This window comes from Schistocerca piceifrons, chromosome 2, assembly GCF_021461385.2.
Source record: "Schistocerca piceifrons isolate TAMUIC-IGC-003096 chromosome 2, iqSchPice1.1, whole genome shotgun sequence".
NCBI classification, from domain to species: Eukaryota; Metazoa; Arthropoda; class Insecta; order Orthoptera; family Acrididae; genus Schistocerca; species Schistocerca piceifrons.
In genome coordinates, this window is record NC_060139.1 from 749,223,702 (window position 1) to 749,240,120 (window position 16,419).

A 16,419-nucleotide genomic window follows, 5' to 3' on the forward strand; every position below is an offset into this window, starting at 1 on the left:
CAAGTGATTTCGTACACTTGACCTCTTATCAACAAATAATCCCGAGTTAATAGCGAGCATCAAAACCGATTCAGGGATTAGGAACACAGGGCTGTCGTAGCGAGATTGAATATTGTAAGCCCCAAATCCTCCAAAGATAAGCGAAAACTATACTTATTCAAAAAATCAAATAAAAATTCACTTGACGCCTTCCTGAGAGACAATCTCCACTCATTCCAAACTAATAATGTAAGTTAAGACCAGATATGGCTTGAATTCAAAGAAATAGTATCGGTAGCAATTGAGAGATTTATACCACATAAATTAACAGATCCACTTTGGTGCACAGAACGGGTAGAACACTGTTGCAGAAACAACGAAAAAACATGTGAAATTTAAAGAGACGCAAAATCCCAAGATTGGCGATCTTTCACAGAAGCTCGAAATTTAGCGCGGACTTCAATGCGAGGTGCTTGTAACGGTTTTCACAACGATACTTTGTCTCGAAACCTGGCAGAAAATCCAAAGAGGTTCTGGTCGTATATGAAGTACGTCGTATATGAATTATGAACACTTGGTTCAAGAATCATAAAAGAAGGCTGTATACATGGAAGAAGCCTGAAGATACTGACAGGTTTCAGATAGATTATATAATGGTAAGACAGAGATTTAGGAACCAGGTATTAAATGGCAAGACATTTCCAGGGGCAGATGTGGACTCTGACCACAATCTATTGGTTATGAACTGTGGATTAAAACTGAAGAAACTGCAAAAAGGTGACAATCTAATCAGATAGGACCTGGATAAACTGACTAAACCAGAGGTTGTACAGAGTTTCAGGGAGAGCGTAAGGGAACAATTGACAGGAATGGGGGGAAAGAAATACAGTAGAAGATGAATGGGTAGCTTTGAGGGATGAAGTAGTGAAGGCAGCAGAGGATCAAGTAGGTAAAAAGACGAGGGCTCGTAGAAATCCTTGGGTGACAGAACAGATATTGAATTTAATTGATGAAAGGAGAAAATATAAAAAAGCGGTAAATGAAGCAGGCAAAAAGGAATACAAAAGTCTCAAAAATGAGATCGACAGGGAGTGCAAAATGGCTACGCAGGCATGGCTAGAGGACAAATGTAAGGATGTAGATGCTTATCTCACTAGGGGTAAGATAGATACTGCCTACAGGAAAATTAAAGACACCTTCGGAGGAAAGAGAACCACTTGTATGAATATCAAGAGCTCAGATGGAAACCCAGTTCTAAGCAAAGAAGGGAAAGCAGAAAGGTGGAAGGAGTATATAGAGGGTTTATACAAGGGCGATGTACTTGAGGACAATATTATGGAAATGGAAGAGGATGTAGATGAAGATGAAATGGGAGATACGATACTGCGTGAAGAGTTTGACAGAGCACTTTAAGACCTGAGTCGAAACAAGGCCCCGGGAGTAGACAACACTCCATTAGATCTACTGACGACTTTGGGAGCGCCAGTCATGACAAAACTCTACCATCTGGTGAGCAAGATGTATGAGACAGGCGAAATACCCTCAGACTTCAAGAAGAATATAATAATTCCAATCCCAAAGAAAGCAGGTGTTGATAGATGTGAAAATTACCGAACTATCAGTTTAATTAAGTCACAGCTGCAAAATACTAATGCGAGTTCTTTACAGACGAATGGAAAAACTGGCAGAAGCCGACCTCTCGGGGAAGATCAGTTTGGATTCCGTAGAAATGTAGGAACACGTGAGGCAAACCTGATCCTATGAAGTATCTTAGAAGAAAGATTAAGGAAAGGTAAACCTACGTTTCTACCATTTGTAGACTTAGAGAAAGCTTTTGACAATGTTGACTGGAATACTCTCTTTCAAATTCTGAAGGTGGCAGGGGTAAAATACAGGGAGCGAAAGGCTATTTACAATTTGTACAGAAACCAGATGGCAGTTACAAGAGTCGAGGGACATGAAAGGGAAGCAGTGGTTGAGAAGGGAGTAAGACAGGGTTGTAGCCTCTCCCCGATGTTATTCAATCTGTGTATATTGAGCAAGCAGTAAAGGAAACAAAAGAAAAATTCGGAGTTGGTATTAAAATCCATGGAGAAGAAATAAAAACTTTGAGGTTCGCCGATGACATTGTAATTCTGTCAGAGACAGCAAAGGACTTGGAAGAGCAGTTCAACGGAATGGACAGTGTCTTGAAAGGAGGATATAAGATGAACATCAACAAAAGCAAAACGAGGATTATGGAATGTAGTCGAATTAAATAGCAAATTAGACGCTTAAAGTAATAAATGGGTTTTGCTATTTGGGGAGCAAAATAACTGATGATGGTCGAAGTAGAGAGGATATAAAATGTAGACTGGCAATGGCAAGGAAAGCGTTTCTGAAGAAGAGAAATTTGTTAACATCGAGTGTAGATTTAAGTGTCAGGAAGTCGTTTCTGAAAGTATTTGTATGGAGTGTAGCCACGTATGGAAGTGAAACATGGACGATAAATAGTTTGCACAAGAAGAGAATAGAAGCTTTCGAAATGTGGTGCTACAGAAGAATGCTGAAGATTAGATGGGTAGATCACATAACTAACGAGGAGGTATTGAATAGAATTGGGGAGGAGTCTGTGGCACAACTTGATAAAAAGAAGGGACCGGTTCGTAGGACATGTTATGAGGCATCAAGGGATCACAAATTTAGCATTGGAGGGCAGCGTGGAGGGCAAAAATCGTAGAGGGAGACCAAGAGATGAATACACTAAGCAGATTGAGAAGGATGTAGGTAGCAGTAAGTACTGGGTGATGAAGAAGCTTGCACAGTATGGAGTAGCATGGAGAGCTGCATCAAACCAGTCTCAGGACTGAAGACAACAACAACAACACATATTTGTGCATTGTTCTCAATGGAAACAATGGATCAGCTTCTCGCACATCGTAAACTAGCTGTTACCTGCCGCTGTGCTCGCATATCAGTATTTCTGCTATGATGGGTGATTGTGAGTAAGTACGCTGCTGAATGTGGAATAACATCAGCTGCCCTCACGTGTCTGCCTGTTCACATAAGCATAGCCTCTGATACGCCTCTTCCAACTTGTCTCAACACACGATGCGTCACCATACGTAGCATTGTTGCTGTTGGGCAGTACATACAGAGGGGCATGGACAGGAATGCGCATCTATGTATCGTGCTTTAGAGGTAGCTAAACATTATACAACGTCTACATTTTGCAACAAATATATAATAAACACATTGAAGATTGTATTCTTTTTCTTTGAATTGTATCACATAACACCACTTTTTATGGCCTTCAGTCCAAAGACTGGTTTGGTGCACCTCACTGCTACTCTACGTGCCCCTTCATCTCCAAATGACTGCCACAGCCTACATCCTTCTGAATATGTTTACTGTATTCATTTCTTGGCCTCCATTTTTGTCCTCTCTCTCGCCCCCCTCCCCCACATGCCACCAATATTAAATTGGTGACCCTTTGATGTCTCATAATGTGTCCTATCAGTCGATCCCTTATTCTAGTCACGTTGTGCCACATTTCTTTTCTCCCCAATTGATTCAGTGTATTCACATTAGTTACAGGAGTCCGTCTGATCTTGACCATTCTTCTGTAGCACATTTGAAGAGCTTCCGATCTACATCTACATGATTACTCCAATTCACATTTAAGTGCTTGGCAGAGGGTTCATCAAACCAAAATCATACTATATCTCTACCATTCCACTCCCGAACAGCGCGCGGGAAAAACGAACACCTAAACCTTTCAGTTAGAGCTCTGATTTCTCTTATTTTATTTTGATGATCATTCCTACCTGTGTAGGTTGGGCTCAACAAAATATTTTCGCATTCGGAAGAGAAAGTTGGTGACAAATTTCGTAAATCGATTTCGCCGCGACGAAAAACGTCTTTGCTTTAATGACTTCCATCCCAACTCGCGTATCATATCTGCCACACTCTCTCCCCTACTACGTGATAATACAAAAAGAGCTACCCTTTTTTGCACCCTTTCGATGTCCTCCGTCAATCCCACCTGGTAAGGATCCCACACCGCGCAGCAATATTCTAACAGAGGACGAACGAGCGTAGTGTAAGCTGTCTCTCTAGTGGACTTGTTGCATCTTCTAAGTGTCCTGCGAATGAAACGCAACCTTTGGCTCGCCTTCCCCACAATATTATTTATGTGGTCTTTCCAACTGAAGTCGTTCGTAATTTTAACACCCAGGTACTTAGTTGAATTGACAGCCTTGAGAATTGTACTATTTATCGAGTAATCGAATTCCAACGGATTTCTTTTGGAACTCATGTGGATCACCTCACACTTTTCGTTATTTAGCGTCAACTGCCACCTGTCACACCATACAGCAATCTTTTCTAAATCGCTTTGCAACTGATACTTCTTGTCTAAAATGTTTATCGTCTATGATTCACTTCGATATACGGCTACACTCCATACAAGTACCTCAGGAGTCTTCCTAGCACTTAAATCTCTATTCGACGTTAACATATTTCTCTTCTTCAGAAAAGCTTTTCTTACCATTGCCAGTCCACGTTTTATATCCTCTCTATTTCGGCCTTCAGTGATTTTGCTGCCCAAGTAATAAAACTCATCAACTACTTTCAGAGTCTCGTTTCGTAATCAACTACATTCGATCTTCCTTTTTTGTTTCTGATTGTGTTCATCTTAATCTTCATTTCAAGACACTGGGCCAGTCCGTTCAATTGTTTTTCCAAATCCCTTGCTGTTCTGACAGAATAACAATGTCATCGGTAAAGCTCAAAGTTTAGTTTACTGCTTGCTCGCTGTACATATTGAATAACATCGGCACTTGGCTACAGTTTCACTCGTTTCCCAACCACTGTTTCCGTTTTATGCCCCCCGACTAATGTAATTGCTGTCTGGTGCCTGTAGAAGTTGTAAAAAGCCTATCGTTCCTTGATTTTACCACTGTTACCTTCTGAATTTCAAAGAATATTCCAGCCGACTTCGAAAGCTTTCTCTAAGTCTCCAGTGCTATGAATGTATGTTTGCCTTTCCTTAACGTATCTTCTAAGGTAAGTCGTAAGATCAGTATTGCCTCTCTGGAAGCCAAACTGATCTCCCCGAGGTCGGTTTCTGTTACTTTTTCCACTATAAAGAATTTGTATTAGTATTTTGCAACGTTGACTAATTAAACTGATAGTTCAGAAAATTTACAGCTGTCTGTATATGCTTTCCTTGAAATTGGAATTATTATTTTCTTTTTGAAGTACGAAGGCGTTTCGCCTTCCTTACACATATTCTACAAGATGGAAGAGTTGTGTCATAGTTGGTTCTCCCAAGGCTACCATTAGTTCTGACGGAATGTTGTCTACTCCCGTGGCCTTGTTTCGACTTAGACCGTTCAGTGCTCTGTCGAACTTCGCTCAGTGTATCGTATCTCCCATCTTATCTTCATTTACATCGTCTTCCATTTCTATAATAGTGCCTTCACGTTTACCTCCCTTGTGCAGACGATCTATGTACTCTTTTCACCTTTCAGCATTGGGTTCATTCTTAGGACTGGGCTTGCATCTGAGTTCTTTCTAGTCTTACAGCTGCATCTCTTTTCTCCAAGGGCCTCTAATTTTCCTGTACGCATCATCTTTCTCCAAGTGAAACACGCTTCTGAACCCTTACATTTGTCCTCTAGCCATTACTGCTTAACCATTTTGCTCTTCCTGCCAATCTCATCTTTTAGACGTTTGTATTTCCTGTCGCCTGCTTCATTTATTGCATTCTTATATTTTCTCCTTTGATCAACTTAATGCAATATGTCCTGTGATTTCTACTGAGCCTTTATCTATTTGATCCTCTGTTGTCACTATTTCATCTCTCAAAGCCACCCATTCGTCTTCTACCATATTGCTTTCCCCTCTTCTGGTCAATCGTTACCTAATGTCCCTCAAACACTCAACCACCTCTCGTTCTTTCAACTTATCCAGGTCTCGTCTCCTTAAACTCCTACCTTTTTCCAGTTTCTTCAGTTTTAATCTACAGTTCATAATCAATAAATTGTGCCCTGAGTCCATATCTGCCCCCGGAAATTTCTTGTAATTTAGAATCTTGTTCCGAAATTTCGGTCTAACCGTTATATAATAAGTCTGAAACCTCCTGGTGTCTCCAGGTCTCTTCCACGTATACAACCTATTTTCATTAGTCTTACACTAACTGTTTGCAATGATTAAAATATGCTCTGTGCGTTACTCAATCAGGTGGCTTCCTTATTCATTCCTTTACCGCAGTCCATATTAACTCACTACTTTTGTTTTTCTTCCTTTTCATACTACCGAATTCTAGTCCATCATCACAAATTTCTGTCCGTCTCGACTGTCTGAATCATGTATTTCGTCATATATTTCTTCAATCTCTTCATTATCTGCGAAGCTAGTTGGCATATAAACTTGCTTTCCTGTGGCGGATGTTGGCTTTGTGTATCTTGGCTACGATAATGCGTTCACTATGCTTTTCGTAGTATTTTACCCTCATTCTTATTTACTTATTCATTATCAAATTTACTCCTGCTTTACTCATTTTTTGATTTGGTGTTTATAACCCTGTATTCGCCTGACCAGAAGTCCTGTTCCTCTTTCCACTGAACTTCATTAATCCCCACTATAACTTTAGCATATCGTTGTCCCTTTTTAAATTTTCTAACATACCTGACCAATTAAGGGATCTAACATTCCACGCTCCGATCCGCAAAACAGAAGTTTTCTTTCTCCTGATGACATCCTCTTGAGCACTTCCCGCTCGGAGATCCGAACGAGGGACTATTTTATCTCCGGAATATTTTACCCAAGAGGATGGTATCATCTTTAAACAGTACAGCAGAACTGCATCCCCTCGGGAAAAATTACGGCTGTTCGTAATAGTAGCACAGCAAGGTCGTTTTGGTTGTTACAAGGCAGATCAGTAAATCATCCAGACTATTGTCCCTGTAACAATTGAAAAGCCTAGTGCCCATCTTCAGAAACCACATGTTTCTCTGGCCTGTGATAACTGCGGTACAGCTATGTGTATCGCTTAGGCACGAAAGCCACATCGCCAGTGGTAAGGTCCGTGGTCCATGGAGGGTGGACGTAGCATGTATCAGGCAATAAACTCATCCTCAGAAATTTGAGAAAGTCAGTAGTCAAAGCGTATATAGCTTTCTCAAAGACTATTTTTCCCTAATTCGCGTAATATTCTTCAAATCTATAAGCATCTTTTACTATACTCTTTCCATAGTAACCTATTTTGTTCTTCAGGGTTCCAGCTGAATATCAAATTTCATGGAAAACTGTTCACCGGGTTAGTCGTGAAAACGAACAGTTACTTTCCCGTTTGTGATATTAGTATGGATAAAACTTCCAATTCAAAATCTTTTTTCCGTTATCCGATTCTGATCAACTGAAGTCTGCACGGTGTCTCAGGCTGTACGCAGTGTATCACCTATAAAAATTTGTCTACTAGTTTTGGAGAAGCGTGTTCAGACAGACACGATAGTTTTACAAGCTTAGTATAGATTACTGGAAAAACAGTATGCATTATAGATGAAAATACGTAGAGAGAGACCCCAAGAAATCGTTAACAAACATTTCAAAGAAAGAAATACAGGACTGAAGGCTTTCGAGGCAGAAGAAAATTAACTAGGCGCAAGATCGACAAAAACAAAGGCACGGGGAAGGTGGAGTGCTGGAGACGATAAAGGAGGAAAAGGAGTTACTATCACGCGATACTAGCTGGTCAATATCAAGCTTTAAAAACAAAACACACACACACACACACACACACACACACACACACACACACACACACACACGTGCTCCAAGAGGAACTGTCAATATTTCAAGACAGGATAGATCATTGGAAGCGAAAACGTATAGTGAACATGGGCTCTAAAATGCACATCTTAAGCGCTGTGAGCACTATGTCTTGAATACTGTGAAATCAAATCTATTCAGTGCAAGCTCTTGGCTTTCCATATTACGAAAACAAGACAAACGTTATCTAGTAAACTTTAGCTCTAAACCGCATAACTTGAGAGGTAATGAGCCCTTGTTCAGTATGTAATGGTACTTTAATTACGTAACCATTATGGCACCTCATCTGAACCTCTCGATACCAGTAATATTCTACTGTGTTTCTGTTAACTACTTAACATGTTTCTGAGACAACATTCAGATTTGATTTCATTTGTGATACATCGATATGTTTATATTGCAATGATATTGTTCTTATGTGTATTCTTTCTTTTGTCACTACGATCTTTGACGTACTTGTAACTCTGATTTTTGGGCGCGTAAGCGATAGTTAGTTGTTGAGTTGTTAGAGAGTCGGACCTTGAAAAAGTCAAGTGTTGGACGTCATGTTGGAAAGACGCATAACGTAGTCCCCTTATAAAATGTGAACTTTAACAGTGACTGTAAGAGAGATGTTTTCAAGTATGTTTTTTGTATTGTGAAGTGATGTTTTGTGTTTACGTGATATTGCAATAGAAGCAATTAAAAGGAAGTGTAACTTAATTTCGGAGTGCTGATTATTTTTTTACATCACCATTGTCCATCAAAAGTTTAATCTTCAAGGATGGTTTGTGAAGCGCATCTACATAACTTTTTAATATAGCAGAATAAAATCTGGGCCTTTTTGCATCCGAGCTTAGAATCATAACCACCTAGATTTTCAACGATTGAGCCATGATTTTACGACGAGACCAGCGTGGGAAAAACAAAAAGATGAGTGCCTAGTTTTTTTATTATTACATGAAATGACTTTTTTAACACTGCTCTAATGACACATGCCACATAATATGACTTGTTGCCCGAAAATGCAGTATTTAGCAGCGTGAGCAACACCACAATCGTTATTAAATTCTGACCTTTGTTGTGGTAGGGTTGTTAGAAGTAGAAGACATGTTTCGCACGAACAGCCATGCTTACTAGACTTTTTGCTTTGACTGATCGTTTCTGTCATATCCCTGAATATTTACCATTTATCTTGGGACACCCTGCACATCTGTTAGCCGGTTAGCCGTTATGACTGGCATATGCCACAAGATAGCCATTTCATTTCGCACACAGCGAGGGTTTCAAACACTGCCTGAATTACAGGAAAGATTGCTTTAGGGCCGCGGTGAGTGTGAGCCATTGTAAACTTGCAGGTGATAGGGCCGTTAGGCGCTCACAGCGTTATCACAGCAAGAGGTGTGCGTCATAAGCGGCCTCTGCGTTTAACTTAGCCCAGGGTTCACTACAGCAGGTGCCGGTACCGGCTGACGAGGATCTGCTAACGACCGGCGAGTGTCCTAACAGCCGCCGTGTCGCAAACGCTCTGTCTCGCATTCCAGGACCCTGGCCGTGTCAACAGGTGGCCAAACGAGCAGACTCGTTTCAGCGCAACATCCTTCACGCATACACTGCTGATAACTTTCAGACACAGCAGCTCAAGTGTCACTGTTGCCATAGCTCAAGTCGCGGCAACAAATTTACTCCTAAGTTATTGAACTTAACTAAAGAATTTTTCTGCACTGGCACGTAAATGAACAGCGCAGAATTAGAGTTTTACATTATTAAAGAGCTTCTCTGCAAGAATGTGTGCACAAAACAGAGCCCCGTGAAGACAACACACAGAGAAATCAGACAGCCCGCAACTCCCTATACACCAAGATTTTAATGTAGGTCATCTTTCTGGAAAATCTGGGAAGAATTGCAAGGCTTCGATTCAAAAACAGCTGGAAAAGAACTATGAGCTATAATTGGTCATTGGATCCGAAATTTGGTGGTCGACCCCATCAAGAAGATTGAAGGATTTATTCTCTTCAGGATACTGTGGACACCTCTGAATCGCGTCAGAATGGGTGTTGGTACATGTAAGCAACTGATGAACAAATTGTCTACTGGAAAATCCTGAATGGGAGTGCGGTGAAATACATTCAATGGACAGGTTACGTATGTATGAAATACATTGGTATGAGGGTGAACTGAAGGACCTACTCTGACACAATGACTCGGCCATAAAGCGGCTAAAGAGTATTTGCAACATGGTTTAGAGTTTTAAGGACATTTTAAAGAATGCTATCATCCACCAAAGAGCTGTAAAAATATTGTAATTGGTACACTGTGCTAAGCATTTAATGTCATGATTGCCTCTGTAGATGCCGAACGACATAATAAAATAATTTTACACTACGAACAAACCGACCGGGGTTGTGATATTTTAGACAGTTTTATTTGGAAGGATGGAGGCTTTAATATCCATCCTGCTATCGTGGTTTTCCTAAATTATTTCGGGCAACTGCCGGGATGGTTTCTACCGTAAGGCCACGACGACTACCTGATGACTCCAACAAGCTAGACCAAGTATAGATAGCTGTAGTGATACACAGATGATTATGATGAAATGACCATCAAACTTTGAGCGTGACCGCGCTTCCCTTCAAAATAATGTACAGTAAAGACGACCAAAAACTGTAACAACGAAAGGAGTATCCAGGTAGTGCACGTGAATAACTGGGAGAGCTTTGTGCAATATGTGTTGAACAATGTTGAATCGTAACTAAAAGCAAATACGAGAAAGTATTTCTTAGTAATAGTTTCGTGGTTTTACTTTCAAAGAATCCACCTAATTTTGTTGTTATGGATGAGACATGGGTCTATCACACGGCGACAAACTAAAAACCAGTAAAAGAAATTTGGTGCAAGCCGATGGTCCAGGACGACAAACTTTATTGTGACCAGTGTTTTCTGGCATCTCAAAAGGGATTTTCCTTACAGAAAAAGAAAAAAGTAACTGAGGAATACACTACAATTCCACTGCACCACAAAATCATCTTCCTTCATGACAAGGCACCTGTCCTAGATTGCGAAACATTGGAAAAACCGAGGAATTTTAAAACGAGTTGTTTGAACATCCATCGGCTTTGGCAAACGCTGATTTCTACATATTCCCATAGATAACACAACTTATGACCGGTAGAAGTGGAGTCTAAAGAATTAATATTAATTATGAATACTTTGCGGACCTTTCAACGGAAACAGGTATGTTAACCAAAGACCATTACCTTAAAAAGTCAGAGTTAGTAGAAATATAACTATATTTAGGTAAAAAACAGTCATTTCCAGGTTGTCATCGCTGATATGAGATTCAAGGTTTCCGGGTATTCAAATTAGGCGGGATTGTCCCGAATTTGAATTTTAGACGGGTATCTGTTGATTCTGGCTTTAGAGATCAAATTCGTAAAAAAAGAAGTATTCAGAAGACTGCCAATCCTGGTCAGCTTGCCGTGAGGTCTTATAGACGATAAATTATGGGGACGCCGTTCAGACATTTAACTTACACGACGGTAGTGGTTTTAAATCCTTGTCAATCTATCTTCAGTCAAGTTTCACATGATTTTATAAGTAAGAGTAACACGTAATATTATCAATTCGTAAATATTTGATCTTCAGAGCCTGTCAAACGAAACAATGTTATAGCTGCAAGCATTTCTCTGTAACTAATTAGGTGTTACGGCACCACGTGGAAATCCAGCCAAAGCCGAGATGATAGGCATTTTCTTCCGGCAACACTTTCTGCTGGATGACTTTACATTTCATTCCGCACTACCAAGCAGAACAATGAAATGAATTTATCATTGGCCAAATGCTGTTGCGTCGTTTATAATCACCTCCATGTTGACGTGACACTAATCTTTTCCCTCTATAGGCGACATTAACGCCATATAGACATGCTACTTCATTGTAATGGAGTGCTATCACTCTGCAGGCTGTCGAGTGCCACATTGGGATAATATACAGCAAATGAACAAGACGACAATGTCAATCAGGTGATACGACGTTTGACCCATAGTAGAGAGCACGAACATTAACAGACAACAACCATTAACTGTTCGTGAAGTTTTGTGGAAGACAGTAATCTGTTTCAGTTGGTTCCGCGAAAGGTTACTGAATGCGAAACATGGCACACCAGCTACAAGTTTGTTAGGCTGCTCTCCCAATACGTTGCCGCGCGCAAAATATTGACACATGGCGCAAAAACTTACTTCAATCCTTGTGGCTGTACACACTGAATCCATACGGCATTTAGTAAAGCGGAATTTGAGGTTTAGTACGGTAAACAAGGTCATTTCAACCGAAGATGCAAAACTTGTTAGAATTAAATGTTCCATCGTCGTTAGATACCGAACATAATCCCAAATGGCCAAGGATGGAGCGGAGGAAACCATTCCGATATTCATATGAAGATCTTTAAGAAAGCCAAGAAAAAGCTAAATCAGGATCAGAAGAACCAGGTTTTAACTGCGCCCTTCCCGAGTACGGTCTCATCCTAGCTACTGTTCGTAGTTTCACTTTCAAGGCTGACATTTCGTGCATAAGATTAAATAGATAACATGTAGAATATGTACGACAACCAGTGATATCTGTTTTAGCTCTGACACTAACTGCAAAAGAAAACATTTAAATTAATGTTAAGTAGGAAAAATGACAAACTTATGGAATTAGATATACGCTTTATCTTGTCGTTCCTGTTGCCTACTACAAACTTCGGCGTTAGTCAGTTTTAACTTAGAAAAAGAAGTCATTTTACTTGAGACGAGACGAATTTAACGCGTTTGTCATCTTTGAGTCATTCTAGAGAAAACACTTAAAGAGTTATACTGTTGTTTCACCTGCTTAGTGTAGAATGAACTGTGAAGTCATCGTGCGGTAAGTGTTGCTGGAAGAAAGAACTAACCATCTCTGCCTAGGCTGGATATACGCCTGGTGCCGTAACACCTAATTAGATACGGAGAAATGCTTGCAACTGTAGCACTATGTTCCGATATACTGACGGGTTCTGAAGATCACATTGTTAGAATGTTGCTACAGAATGCGCGCAGAATCTGTTATAATGCTCTTAGGGTGTGTGAAAGTACATTCAATGTCTACGAAGGTTAGTAGCACAAGTTGCCGACATTACGGAACGATCCGAAGCACAAGCTGACTCAGAGGTGGTTACCGAATTTTCTAATTTGCAGAGCCGATTCTTAGGAAGCAGTGCAGCAGGCTCTCATCTGCCCGTCGTGACGAGGCAGCGAGCGTGGGCTGAGATACGGGGAAAATGACCACCGATTGCTCTACACATTATCCCTGAAAGAGGGAGGAACCATACCGTGCGAAGGTCATTAGACACGACGTACAAATTTCGGTATGAAGAATGGAGGAGGAGTCGTCAAGTGACCGTGAAGGATCTATTCTACTCCTAATTTTCAAAATATGTAGGAAAACCAAGTAATTTCTGAACCACAGGGAGTGTCCTCCAGTGTGGTGGCTTGCGCAGTACGATTATAGTACAATTGTCGATGGGACGGCTACGATGCCTTAAGTATCAACAGAACTTTTTTCGGGACACTTCTGAACCACGTGTGTCCCTAAGATCATTCTGGTACTTACCCGACTTCCGGCATTGCGCCGAATTCGTTGCACTAGAGATGAGAATGAAACGTCCGACAATTGCTGAACTGTTCACTGCGGGACATGCCCCACTTCAACATAACAGAGCTGGCATCAGCGTCGGCGCTTGCCGGCCATCCGTCGTATCAGCGGCGCCGAAGCTTTGGGTGGACTCGGCCGCTGTAGAGCAACACGACTGGAGCGGCCACTTCCTGATAAAAAGACAGTTATATCACGGGAGCCGCCGCCTCTGCTCCTGTTGCGACAGCCGCGCCGCACCGACTGCACTGGGAGGCCGGCTGGACCCGCGCTTCCAGCCGGCCAGCGCCGCCGATTTCCGTCGCCCGCCGCTGAACGACAGTTTGAACTCTGACCCCGGGCCAATCTACGGCAAACTGCGAAACGGGCGTGCAGGAGGCCGCGTATTGCGCTGCGCACCACGGTGATCCTGCTGCTGTCACATCTCTGGGAATTTTCCGGTCTTTTAGTAGTTCTCGTAACAAGGCCCCAAAATGCTACTTTCGGCCATCTACTGTTCCTTGTATTTTAACATACGCCCATTATATAAAAGAGAGAGAGCACAGATGGGACAAAACATTCTGGGTCACCTGGCCACATCCTATTCAAGTAAGAACTTTAGATTTCTGTACATTGAACCTGCACCGCCACATAATGGTCGCAACTGCTTCTGTTAGTTTTATTTCCAGAAAGAAAGGGGGGAGGGAGGGGAAGGAAAGAAAGAAAGAAAGGGGGAAGGAAAGAAAGAAAGAAAGAGGGAGTGAGGGGAAAGAGAGACAAAGGAGGGGAAAGAAACAAAGCAGGAGGGGGGAAAGAAACAAAGCAGGAGGGGGGGAAACAAACAAAGCAGGAGGGGGGGAAACAAACAAAGCAGGAGGGGGGGAAACAAACAAAGCAGGAGGGGGGGAAACAAACAAAGCAGGAGGGGGGGAAAGAAACAAAGCAGGAGGGGGGGAAAGAAACAAAGCAGGAGGGGGGGAAAGAAACAAAGCAGGAGGGGGGGAAAGAAACAAAGCAGGAGGGGGGGAAAGAAACAAAGCAGGAGGGGGGGAAAGAAACAAAGCAGGAGGGGGGGAAAGAAACAAAGCAGGAGGGGGGGAAAGAAACAAAGCAGGAGGGGGGGAAAGAAACAAAGCAGGAGGGGGGGAAAGAAACAAAGCAGGAGGGGGGGAAAGAAACAAAGCAGGAGGGGGGGAAAGAAACAAAGCAGGAGGGGGGGAAAGAAACAAAGCAGGAGGGGGGGAAAGAAACAAAGCAGGAGGGGGGGGAAAGAAACAAAGCAGGAGGGGGGGGAAAGAAACAAAGCAGGAGGGGGGGGAAAGAAACAAAGCAGGAGGGGGGGGAAAGAAACAAAGCAGGAGGGGGGGGAAAGAAACAAAGCAGGAGGGGGGGGAAAGAAACAAAGCAGGAGGGGGGGGAAAGAAACAAAGCAGGAGGGGGGGGAAAGAAACAAAGCAGGAGGGGGGGGAAAGAAACAAAGCAGGAGGGGGGGGAAAGAAACAAAGCAGGAGGGGGGGAAAGAAACAAAGCAGGAGGGGGGGAAAGAAACAAAGCAGGAGGGGGGGAAAGAAACAAAGCAGGAGGGGGGGAAAGAAACAAAGCAGGAGGGGGGGAAAGAAACAAAGCAGGAGGGGGGGAAAGAAACAAAGCAGGAGGGGGGGAAAGAAACAAAGCAGGAGGGGGGGAAAGAAACAAAGCAGGAGGGGGGGAAAGAAACAAAGCAGGAGGGGGGGAAAGAAACAAAGCAGGAGGGGGGGAAAGAAACAAAGCAGGAGGGGGGGAAAGAAACAAAGCAGGAGGGGGGGAAAGAAACAAAGCAGGAGGGGGGGAAAGAAACAAAGCAGGAGGGGGGGAAAGAAACAAAGCAGGAGGGGGGGAAAGAAACAAAGCAGGAGGGGGGGAAAGAAACAAAGCAGGAGGGGGGGAAAGAAACAAAGCAGGAGGGGGGGAAAGAAACAAAGCAGGAGGGGGGGAAAGAAACAAAGCAGGAGGGGGGGAAAGAAACAAAGCAGGAGGGGGGGAAAGAAACAAAGCAGGAGGGGGGGAAAGAAACAAAGCAGGAGGGGGGGAAAGAAACAAAGCAGGAGGGGGGGAAAGAAACAAAGCAGGAGGGGGGGAAAGAAACAAAGCAGGAGGGGGGGAAAGAAACAAAGCAGGAGGGGGGGAAAGAAACAAAGCAGGAGGGGGGGAAAGAAACAAAGCAGGAGGGGGGGAAAGAAACAAAGCAGGAGGGGGGGAAAGAAACAAAGCAGGAGGGGGGAAAGAAACAAAGCAGGAGGGGGGAAAGAAACAAAGCAGGAGGGGGGAAAGAAACAAAGCAGGAGGGGGGAAAGAAACAAAGCAGGAGGGGGGAAAGAAACAAAGCAGGAGGGGGGAAAGAAACAAAGCAGGAGGGGGGAAAGAAACAAAGCAGGAGGGGGGAAAGAAACAAAGCAGGAGGGGGGAAAGAAACAAAGCAGGAGGGGGGAAAGAAACAAAGCAGGAGGGGGGAAAGAAACAAAGCAGGAGGGGGGAAAGAAACAAAGCAGGAGGGGGGAAAGAAACAAAGCAGGAGGGGGGAAAGAAACAAAGCAGGAGGGGGGAAAGAAACAAAGCAGGAGGGGGGAAAGAAACAAAGCAGGAGGGGGGGAAAACAAAGCAGGAGGGGGGGAAAACAAAGCAGGAGGGGGGGAAAACAAAGCAGGAGGGGGGGAAAACAAAGCAGGAGGGGGGGAAAACAAAGCAGGAGGGGGAAAACAAAGCAGGAGGGGGAAAACAAAGCAGGAGGGGGAAAACAAAGCAGGAGGGGGAAAACAAAGCAGGAGGGGGAAAACAAAGCAGGAGGGGGAAAACAAAGCAGGAGGGGGAAAACAAAGCAGGAGGGGGAAAACAAAGCAGGAGGGGGAAAACAAAGCAGGAGGGGGAAAACAAAGCAGGAGGGGGAAAACAAAGCAGGAGGGGGAAAACAAAGCAGGAGGGGGAAAACAAAGCAGGAGGGGGAAACCAGAAAGAATGATTGAA

At 43.0% G+C, this 16,419-nt stretch overlaps 1 protein-coding gene across 1 annotated transcript in view; it reads right to left on the reverse strand.

Annotated features, from left to right (window-relative positions):
* Positions 1 to 13,673, reverse strand: part of LOC124776920 (monocarboxylate transporter 13-like) — a 157,581-nt gene extending 143,908 nt beyond the window's left edge. The window contains exon 1 of the mRNA XM_047252134.1: positions 13,402 to 13,673. The gene's annotated coding sequence lies outside the window, so the exon portion shown is untranslated. The remainder of the gene's footprint in view (positions 1 to 13,401) is intronic.
* Positions 13,674 to 16,419: the final 2,746 nt, after the last annotated feature.